Genomic DNA, 10,781 nt, shown 5'->3' with positions numbered 1-10,781 from the left:
TCTGTGGGTTTTTTTTTTGTTCAAAGTACTCCTTTGGTTTATAAACTTCAGTATAAAATCTGTCCATCTATTATCTATTCCCACTTCTTCCTTTAAGGGCCACTGGTGCCCATATCCAGCAGCCACAGTACGAGGGGCGGGTTACACCCTGGACAGGTCGCATCACAGGGTCTAACACGGAGACAAATGAGACAAACAGCCTTTCACTCTCTCGCTCACACCTAGAGACAATTTAGAGTTATCAATTAACCAAACAGTCATGTTTTTGGTTTGTGGGAGGAAGCCAGAGTGCCCAGAGAGAACACACACATGCATGGAGAGAACATCCAAACTCTACCYAGAAAGTTCCCCAGGCCAGGATTTGATCCCGTGACCTTCTTGCTGAGAGGCATCAGTTCTGTCAGCTGATCCACCGTGCCACCTCAGTACATTATGTCAGTATGAACTGGTTTAGTTTAATAAAACAGATTGTATGATTTGAAGTTGGTGGACTTCCTGATTTCCTCTACTGTAAACTCTATCCAGTTGCCAAAAGGCCACTTACAAACAACACAACCTTTTTTGTTTTGTTTTGTTTTTTCTAAGTCTAGTTTTAGATCCAGATTTTACTTTTATAGTGCAGTTTCTGGTTAACCTTAATCTGACAATTTAAACCATTATGAGTTCACAAGTGCCCTTGTTATAGTAAAACTCATACCTCCATCCATCCATCCATCCATCCATCCATCCATCCATCCATCCATCCTTCCATCCATCCATCCATCCATCCATTATCTATACCCGTTTCTTCCTTTCAGGATCACGGGGGTCACCGGTGTCATATCCAGCAGTCACAGTGTGAGGGGTGGGGTACAACCTAGACATGTCGCAAGCCATCACAGGGCCTCAAGTAAAACACAATAATTTGTTAATACTAAAACTCAGTAATAAAAACTACTGTGGTCATGGCTAAGGTTAAATGTTGTGTTGAACCTGTTTTCGCTACTTGTCTTATTTGCTCTCACATGAGCCTGTAAGCTTTTTTGTTCCCAACCAAACATGACATTTACTAAAAATGTCAGGTAGTTTAGGGTCACACCTGGAAATGCAAGCAAATACTGTAGAGCAACATTTAGCGATTCTGCTAGCAAAAACAAACTCATATTTGTAATTATAATTTGGTATTTGTTTGGAAATAGTGATGTAATCCAACACCATTCAGGTGATTTTAAACATTTATCTGTAGATAAATAGATTTGATCTTTTTTTCTTGTCAGTCAAATAACTTTCACACAAGACCAATGAGGCATTTTTTATTAGTTACGTTTAACACATTGACAAAACAAACACATACAAATGAGAAACATTATTTTGCTTTTAATATCACTCAGTGTTAAAAGAAAACTTTTTTTATAATTCAAAGAAAGTTCACTTCTTCTAGTATSAAAACAGTTGAAAGGGAAACATTAATAGACTCTGAATTAGTCTCACTAATGAAAGTTCACTTTCTGTTTTAAAACAGACAAGTTCACCTTCAAAGTCTCAATTAATTAATTTTCGACACAACACCTGGTCTCATCTTGCCTCGGGGCCAAGATGTAATCACTCCTGTTGGAAACACTTACTTGTCTTTGCATGCCCGCCTGCCCCCTCGCCGCCCCACCCCACCTGCCTCCCAGGACCATGGGGTACAAAGTAAATTGGCAGGTTTGGGATGATGTAAGGATGTCCGCTCTCTTTCATGATACTGACAAAAACAGGTTTAAGTGCATCCCAGGTGTGTGTTGTGCTTCTGGTCATGTTGTTGAAGTGTTCATCAGATTAAAACAACAGTTCAATGGTTATTCTCCCTGTGTGCACGTTCACAAATATGTTGCACACAAACATGCCTGTTTAGCTTGTGGGATAGACATTTCTTTAGTATATTTTAAAATAAACAATGTTGATAAAAAAGTTTATCCAAATGTGTATATGTAATGTAATACAATTAATTTAAAATTTTTATGTAGACAGTTGTTTTACTCTTCTACTGCAAGTGTCTGTTTTAAACCAAGATTAACCAAGAAACTTGAGTTTTCAGTTTACTTAAACAGGCCTAAGGCTAACTGGAAACTAATTTATTTKGTTTGTTTTGTCATTTTTTTCCTGTTTATCAAAGTAATCAAGTTGCATCTTGACAACACATTTCTTCTGAAGAATTCATGTTTTAAATTAAGAATATTTTCATCCTTACTTAAAAAAACAGTTTAATTTTCATAAACATGCACATCAGTGGTGGAGCCAAGTGATTTTTACAGGGCTGGCTAGACTAGGACCACTGTAAAAAAATGGTAACACTTTATTTGAAGGGGTGTGCATAAGACTGTCATAAATATGACGTACCTGTCATGAACTTAAATGAGTCCTCATGAATGTTTATGACTGTTGTCATTGAGTGCCATTTGGTAAATTATGTCACTTTTAGTGCAAAGTTGACATTGTTTAAAATGTCTTTGTTATGACAACTTGACATTAACCAAGAAATCATAACCTGCTATAAAAGTTATTATCAACTTTAACATTTTATTACACTGTCATTTGTTGTTAGTCTTAACTTTGACTTTATTGAGACCAATAAATGTCATTAATATTTTCCCTTACCTCAATTAAAGTGGAACATGTTAGACTAGTTATAAAGATGTCATTAGGTGTCGTTACACTGACAAATGCTTATAAGTACACTAACGTGTCAAGACATGTTTTGTCTTGGTTAATGTCAAGTTGTCATAACAAATACATTTTAAACAATGTCAACTTTGCATTAAAAGTGACATACTTTACCCAATGACACATAATGACAACAGTCATAAAAATTCAAGGACTCATTTAAGTTCATGACAGGTGTTATGTCATATTTATGACAGTCTTATGCACACACCCCTTCAAATAAAGTGTTACCAAAAATACAATATATACTTATGTACAGTATATAGACCTATTCTTTTGCACAAACAGGATATAAGGAGGAATCATGCTTCTTTAAAATATGCAAATCTAAGTGGGGAAAAATAGCAGAACAGCATAATAGTCATTTTATTTTGCAAATGTCATTTTTGGTCTTATGTTACTTTTCAAACTGATTTTTCTCAGATCACGTTCATCATTCATGAGTGAGTCTTTGTTATGTCTCTTCTGACTATTTAGTTTCATCAAAGCAGAAGTTGGACCATTAAAGAAAGACTTTGATAAAATCAAAGAGGGGAAAAATCTAGCAGATTGATCAAAGCACAGAATCGTTATCAGAAAAATAGATTGTTCTAAACACACAGACTGTAACAGAATTATTTGTGTTCCTGCACATTTTGTTTGTCCTAACATGCCCCGTGTCCCTTTTATTTTATAGTTTACTAAAAACTGTCTCATGTGTTTTCTCCAATACACTCATTATTTGTCTTTTAGTGTAAATGTGCATCTTACTAGTACATATGTTTTATGTTACATTATTGACTTTTTGTCACCCTTCAGTGGCACTGTGTTTTATCAGTGTGCATTGCCAATGCAATGCACACTATTGTGATTCGTTTCCCATCCAAATCATCTTCACTTTGGCACGCTTCTCCTCCTGCATACTTTGTCCTAGAACTACCATTGTAATTTATATCTGTAAAGCTCTTGTGCCAAATGACGGCTATGCCTTTTGGTGCCTGTAAAACTTATAGTTTTTGAAATATTAATGTTTAATAAWTTATAATGGYAGTCAATGGAGCCTTGTATTGGTCCAGTACTGCCCCCTGCTGTACCTACTCAGTACTGCACCATAGTTTCATAATATTTAAACTCAGTAGTTCAGTGTTTACAATACTAATCTGTTAGTATTTTTATGTTTTACTATAACATTGTCCTAATGTTGCTTTATTGTTATAATTGCAGTTTAGTGTAAACAATTGCATTGGCGATGTGGCCTCTTTCAGCACACATACAAACCAACTCCTGGCAATCCACTCTGCCGCAGCTCCACTGGTCTCATGGTTAATGCCATGGGCTTTCATGTGGGAGATCAGGGTTCAAAACCCAGCTACAGCAACTATAACAAAAAACATCTTCAAACTTCATATTGTCACACAATTACCCTCATTACAAACACCTGCTGACTTGACAAGGACAAGCTGGTATAGAAAACACATTTGAACTTGGTCACCGTTCACTGCTGAAGGTAAAGCCATGCTACATGGCAATGCACACTTGTTTTTACGTCGTAAAAATCCATGTCTAGTTTTCATTGTGTTCCTGTATATCTATCCGCCCTTAAAATTTAAACAACAGGGAGGAGGATTCAGCACTCACAGGCTTCAACTATCCTGATCTGTTTAAAGATAATGGTCGTACTTTTAATCAACTTTGTTTTTAGTTTACTTTTAGTTTTAAATCTGTCTCCTGAGAGTGAATGTTTTTTTTTTGACAAAAGAATCTTATTAAAAGCTTACAAAAAGATAAAAAAAAAGGTTAGAGCTGAGCATCATAACTTAGGCACTCATGTCACATGGGGACATATTAGGAGCATAAGAACACCTACATGGCCAGAGGCAGCACAATATGCTGTGTGTAATATTCTCTTTGCTTCATATTCTGGGGTGCTCTGTTTTGCAGCCTGCAGGGCTTGTCTTGATAATGATCTGGGAAAAAAAAAAAACCTGATGACTTGTACATTACTGCACAGACTTCTTTTTCACTGAATGGATGAACTAAAAAGGAAAAAACAAACAAACAAAAGAAGAAAAACATAAACAAATTTGGATTTAGCAAAACTAGCATACATTTTCACAATATCACACATGATAAAGTCATGTAATTTGTTCACAGTTATTACACAATGTACACACGTACACTTAAAATCATAAAACCTTACTTTAAGCCAATTGCACCATATCAACATCAGGTTTATTGGGTTTAATTAGTTCATGAGGAAAAAAGTCACTATAATGCACTCTGAAAAGATGGAACTGTTGTGTCTGAAGGCATGAACTGTGTACAATATTGTTTAGCAGCCCCAGGTGACACTTGTCTTCTGTGTGCCTCATTATATCAACGCAGGTTGAACACATCCTACTCAAGCGCAACAATACATGACAGAGCTCATGTCTTTCTTCATTAAAGTCAAGTGCCCATTTCATTCTTGTTATTGTAATTACCAGCTGTGAAATGAGATTATTTTCTACTGATCTAAAGCATAGGGAAAAATATGTCACTCTGTCAGCTGTACTAAGGGGCAGGTTGTTTTGTGTAAATAAGTTGAGGTGCATTATCTACATGACTCCTGCAAACAGATGTGTGCAGTCCTTGAAAAGCTTTCAATTTAATGAAATATTAAGTTGTTTAAACTACTTTTTGCTTATCATTTATACTATTCAAAAACATTTTTTTTCCAAAACTTGAACATCTACGCAATTATGATGCATAATTTTACGATGAATTATTTTTGGATGACATTGGTTGAGCCTGTCCTCACATGGAGAGGAGCCAAGCTTGTGCTTTTGAGTTTTCTGTGGAATGGGTTTTATTCCTATGACTCTAACCAGAACCAGAGTCCACAATGTGAACTGATTTCCGGTGCTCTCTGCCTGTGCTGGAGAAACAAGGGGACATCGTTCTGGGGGGACTCTTCTCCCTTCATGACATGGTGGTGGAGCACAGTCTTTCACCTCTCAGCCTCCTCCTACAAAGTGCACCAGGAATGCTGCTTTAACTAGAAGCTGTAAAACAATTGTGATCGTGTKTAGCCATTTTACTGTATCTAAAATCCAAATTGCTTAAATTGTGCTCTATTGATTATTTCATCTTCACCAGATTTAATTTTCGAACTTTCCGATRGATGCAAACTATGATCTTTGCCGTTGAGGAGATCAACARAGAAGGCAAACTCTTTCCAAACATCACAGTCGGATACAAGATCTACGATTCATGCAGTTTGCCACATCAAGCTTTGAAGGCTGCAGTGGAGTTAATGGGAGAGAAGAATGATTCACGTATTGAAAAAAGACAGACTAATGACACTTGTCATGGGAGCATGCCAGTGGTGATAGGAGATGGAGGATCCACTCAGTCTCTTGTTGTGGCTCATTTCCTTGGAGTCTTCCATGTTCCACAGGTAAATCTATCAGAGTTGTGTCTGACACTAGAATAAAGGCAGCATGTAGTATTTTTTTTCTGTTTTTCCGCAACCAATTTTTATCAGTTTGTCTTGTCACTGATTCCTTCCTTTGTGCTATATTGCAATATCAGACACTGGCTACTCACTACAAAACCAATGAAATTATTTCACAGSTCAGTTATTTCCCCAGCTGTGCCTGTCTAAGTGGCAAGAAGGAGTTTCCTGCCTTTGGAAGGACCATGCCTAGTGACTTCTACCAGGTTAAAATCAACTCATGATTGAGATTCCCAATATATCAACATTTCTWATAATCAATTTGCTTCTCTCCCTTTTTTCATTATTCTTTGTCAGGTAGATGCCCTGGTACAACTGGTAAAACATTTTAATTGGACTTGGGTGGGAGTGATTGCAGGGGATGATGCATATGGTCACAATGGTGCAAAGATCTTTGCAGATGAGGTTTGTCACACACTCAGTAAAGAAAAAATAACTTAAACTATTGATTTTTGCAAGGTTTGTTTTACATACATAACTCATGTAACTCTACTTTTAACAACACATCATCACAGATCTTTGTTTTTGCTTCCTCAGGTCAAAAAGTTTGGTGTTTGTGTTGCCTTACATAAAATCATTCCAAAGAACCGAAAGCAGACAGATATTTTATCCATCGTTTCTATTATCCGCTTGTCTGGGGCTCAGGTCATTTTAGTGYTTGCTGTGGAGCAAGATGCAGTGGCATTGTTTGATGAAGCACTCAGGTATGACACAAAGCCAGTGACAGTTTTCGGCAATGTAATTTCTTTCTTGTTTGTTTGTTTGAGTTTGACTCTGTGATGTGCGTGTCTGCACAACTGTCGTCTCCATCTCTGCTAAATTTAGATCTGGGCTGACTGGAATTCAGTGGCTGGCCAGTGAAGCTTGGAGTACAGCTGCTGTACTTTCCACCCCCAGAAAGTTCCACCACATCCTGCTGGGTACCGTTGAGTTTGCAATTCGGCAAGCGCACATTCCTGGACTGCGAGACTTTTTGGTTCGCTTAAATCCCTCAAGACCAGACCCCCAGGAAGATCCTTTCCTTTTACCCTTCTGGAAGGAGGTGTTTCAGTGCAGTCTAAGTGGGCAAGTTGAAGATCAGGAACAAAACGCTGAGGGTAAACCACCATGCAATGGAACAGAAGACCTCAGGCGTGTAACAAATATCTATTCAGATGTGTCACAGTTGAGAATTTCCTACAATGTCTATAAAGCTGTTTATGCTGTTGTTCATGCATTAAAGAATATGAAAAGCTGTGAGAAAGGAAAAGGTCCATTTCCTCTGCAGACCTGTCCAGATGCAGGTAACATTCAGCCATGATGGGTACTTTTGCATATCGTATGTTAACCAAGTTTAGATTAATAGGACTTAGCTCCTGCCTTTTGTGCATTATATTTTCTCTTTCCTTAGCTTCTTCATTATTTAAAACAAGTCCAATTTGTGAACTTGTTTGCCGATGAAATACAGCTTGATGAGAATGGTGACCCTGCAGCCACGTATGAACTGGTGAACTGGCAGCTGAGTCCAAATGGGGAGGTGAAGTTTGTCAATGTAGGCAAATTTGAAGGAATGACCTCGACTACAAAACAGTAACTTGAGCTCCAAGAGGAGAGTATTCTGTGGATGGGCAACCAAACCTAAGTAGAAGTCTCATTAAATTAAAAACAATATTTGAGATTTGCTAATTCTTCATTAATACGCAGTATTTGCTGATCATTGTGGTTGATTTTAAATTTTGTTTACTTTTTGCCTAGGTCCCCTTATCAGTATGCAGCTCCATTTGTCACCCAGGCACCCGGAAAGCAATGAGACCCAGCTTTTCTGTCAGCTGCTATGATTGTGTGACTTGTACAGCTGGAGAGATTAGCAATCAGACTGGTGAGAGAGGGGCATTTAGGCACATTATGTACAAAACTCTGACTTATTGCACAACGGAGGAATGGAAAAAAAGTAAATATGACACTTTTGAATTCTTTTTAGATGCCATAGATTTTGTGCAATGTCCACCAGAGTTCTGGTCCAATGCTGAAAGGACCACCTGTGTCCCCAAACAAGTGTAATTTCTCTCTTATGATGACACAATGGGCTTCACTTTGGCGGTTATTTTGCTGTTTGGCTCCCTGAGCACCTGTGCTGTGGTTTTGATATTTTTCTACCACAGAACTACACCCATTGTCAGAGCTAACAATTCTGACCTAAGCTTCTTGCTGCTCTTATCCTTGACTCTCTGCTTCTTGTGTTCACTGACCTTCATTGGCCAGCCGTCTAAGTGGTCCTTAACAGCGTTTGGGATCAGCTTTGTTCTCTGTCTCTCTTGCATTCTTGGGAAAACAATAGTGGTGCTAATAGCATTCAAGACAGTACTTCCAGGCAGTGATATTATAAAACGATTTGGGCCTGCACAGCAAAAGTCAATTATTACCATTTGCACGCTAGCCCAGGTAAAGACTTTTTGATTCTATTAAGATGTAATGATGCATTGCATTTGTACCCAAAAGTTGGAATAACTGAGTTCCAAGCCAGAAAATAAAAACTTTAAAACACCTCCTGAGGTTCAAATTATAACTCAGACTTGTTGATCCCACACTCAATCCCAAACTCCAATCTCAAAATTCTATGTGGCTACCTAATCCATGAAAATGGTGGCAGCTATTGTAATACTTATTTTATCAAACCAAATACGTTCTCAATTAAATAATTATTTTCAGATCTAAAGGCTCAACACAGAGCCTTTGTGTGGCCCTGGAAGTCTAATCAAAACAGCCCTGAGCTTATGTGCCAATACACTATTCATATATATCYTGGTCATATCCTTAGAGGTCATCCCTTTTACATCAGCATTGGTATGCTGGAAATGTTAATATTATTCCTGCACTGCAGGAGTGAGGCACATATTAAGTAGAGACTTGTTGATTCTCTAATTGTTTAAGGTAAATGGTTACAACAGATCACAAAGCATACGATTTAAGACTGTATCTAGAATTCAGTTAATCAACCACAAAATATCCAACAGTAGTGTGCTTCCTTTATTTGGAAGCATGTTGATACAGCAAATCATCATGTTATTTTAGAATTTCAAGAGAAAAAGMACCTAGACTGAGTGTGGCCTGATATCCAGATGAGTTCCATTTTCAAAAACAAATGCACTGTAAAAAATTAAATGTTGGATTTACTTAGCCATGTTATGTGACCTGGTTCCACTTAACTGAGTTGAGTAAATTCAAAGCAATATACCAGTTTTTTAGCCAAAGAACATGAGTATGTTGCTTTGAGTTTACTCAACTCAGTTAAGTGGAACCAGGTAACATAACATGGTTAAGTAAATCCAACATTTCATTTTTAGAGTGTGGGATGCAGCATTATTCATTTGGATGTTTTTAATGTAAATGTATAACAAATTTCTTCTTATTCAGGTTTTCATATGTACTGTGTGGCTGAGAGTGTCCCCCCCCCACCAAATGATGCCACATGGGAAATCTTTTGTAATTCTCTTCTGTGACGAAGGTTCATCGAATTGCATTTGCTTTGGTTCTGGGCTACATTGGCCTTCTGGCCTCCCTCTGCCTTCTGTTGGCCTTCCTGGCAAGGAAGCTTCCAGACAGCTTCAATGAGGCCAGACTTATCACTTTCAGTATGATAATATTTTGTGCTGTGTGGGTGGCATTTATCCCTGCCTACATCAGCTCTCCAGGAAAGTATGCTACTGTAACACAGGTGTTGCAATCTTGGCCTCCAGTTMTGGACTCTTGGGTTGCATTTTTGCCCCAAAGTGCCACATGATCCTACTCAAACCAGAAAAAAAAAACACTAATTTAATGTCTAAAGCTCCCTCTGGCAAATTTTAAACAAAATAAAAATGAACTCATTTTATTTGCAAAAGTGGATCTTAATGTGAATTTTAAAAAAAAGTGGTTGTGTAGTGAGTTTACCACCAGATGGTAGTAGTGGACTAAGAATACTGTTTTAGCCAATTCCAGCTGGAAACACACAGATGTTTTCATCTGTATTTTTACAAATAGCCTTCTAATGTCTTTGTAACTATACAYTAATACACCAAACTGAGTATGTCAATACTTCAAAAAGAAATGAGGCTCATACAACGTAGAGTTCAGAGAAAAGACAAACCCTCACCTCCCCAGAGTGATATCAGTGACACTCCTTTGACAGCTTTAGTGCAAATGTGAAGGAAATCTCAGAGCTAGATCTGACTAGGATTTGGCAGCCATGTGCATGCTTGTTTGAATCAGAGAAAAAGATGAGGGCTGGGATTTTGGAGGTCTGTTCTGTCAAAATTCCATCTGACAGTATTTAATTGAAACTTCTTTCTCCAGAGCCCTTCACATAAATTATCACTTCTGGTTGTTCCCTACAGAAAATAAATAAATAAATAAGAAAATAAACTGAGAGACATTTTTTTGCCTTTAACAGCTGTATTAAACATTGYTTTTCTTTTGGCTACTCCTCTCTGTGAGGTTTGCCTCAGTGAGCAAAACTACACATAAGATTGAGCAATTATTATATGCTAGATGCCCATCCTGGTGAAACCTGGGCACAAGCATGCAGCCTCAGGATTAGAAGACCACCAAGATGCCCCAGCCCGGCTGTATTTAGTGCAATACTGATTATTCAACACTGACTAAT

At 37.8% G+C, this 10,781-nt stretch overlaps 1 pseudogene; it reads left to right on the top strand.

Moving 5' to 3' along the window:
• Nucleotides 1–5,569: 5,569 nt before the first annotated feature.
• Nucleotides 5,570–9,985, top strand: LOC106519364 (extracellular calcium-sensing receptor-like; annotated as a pseudogene).
• Nucleotides 9,986–10,781: the final 796 nt, after the last annotated feature.

This window comes from Austrofundulus limnaeus, unplaced genomic scaffold, assembly GCF_001266775.1.
Source record: "Austrofundulus limnaeus strain Quisiro unplaced genomic scaffold, Austrofundulus_limnaeus-1.0 Scaffold76, whole genome shotgun sequence".
NCBI lineage: Eukaryota > Metazoa > Chordata > Actinopteri > Cyprinodontiformes > Rivulidae > Austrofundulus > Austrofundulus limnaeus.
This window is presented reverse-complemented; position numbering and strand designations above follow the sequence as displayed.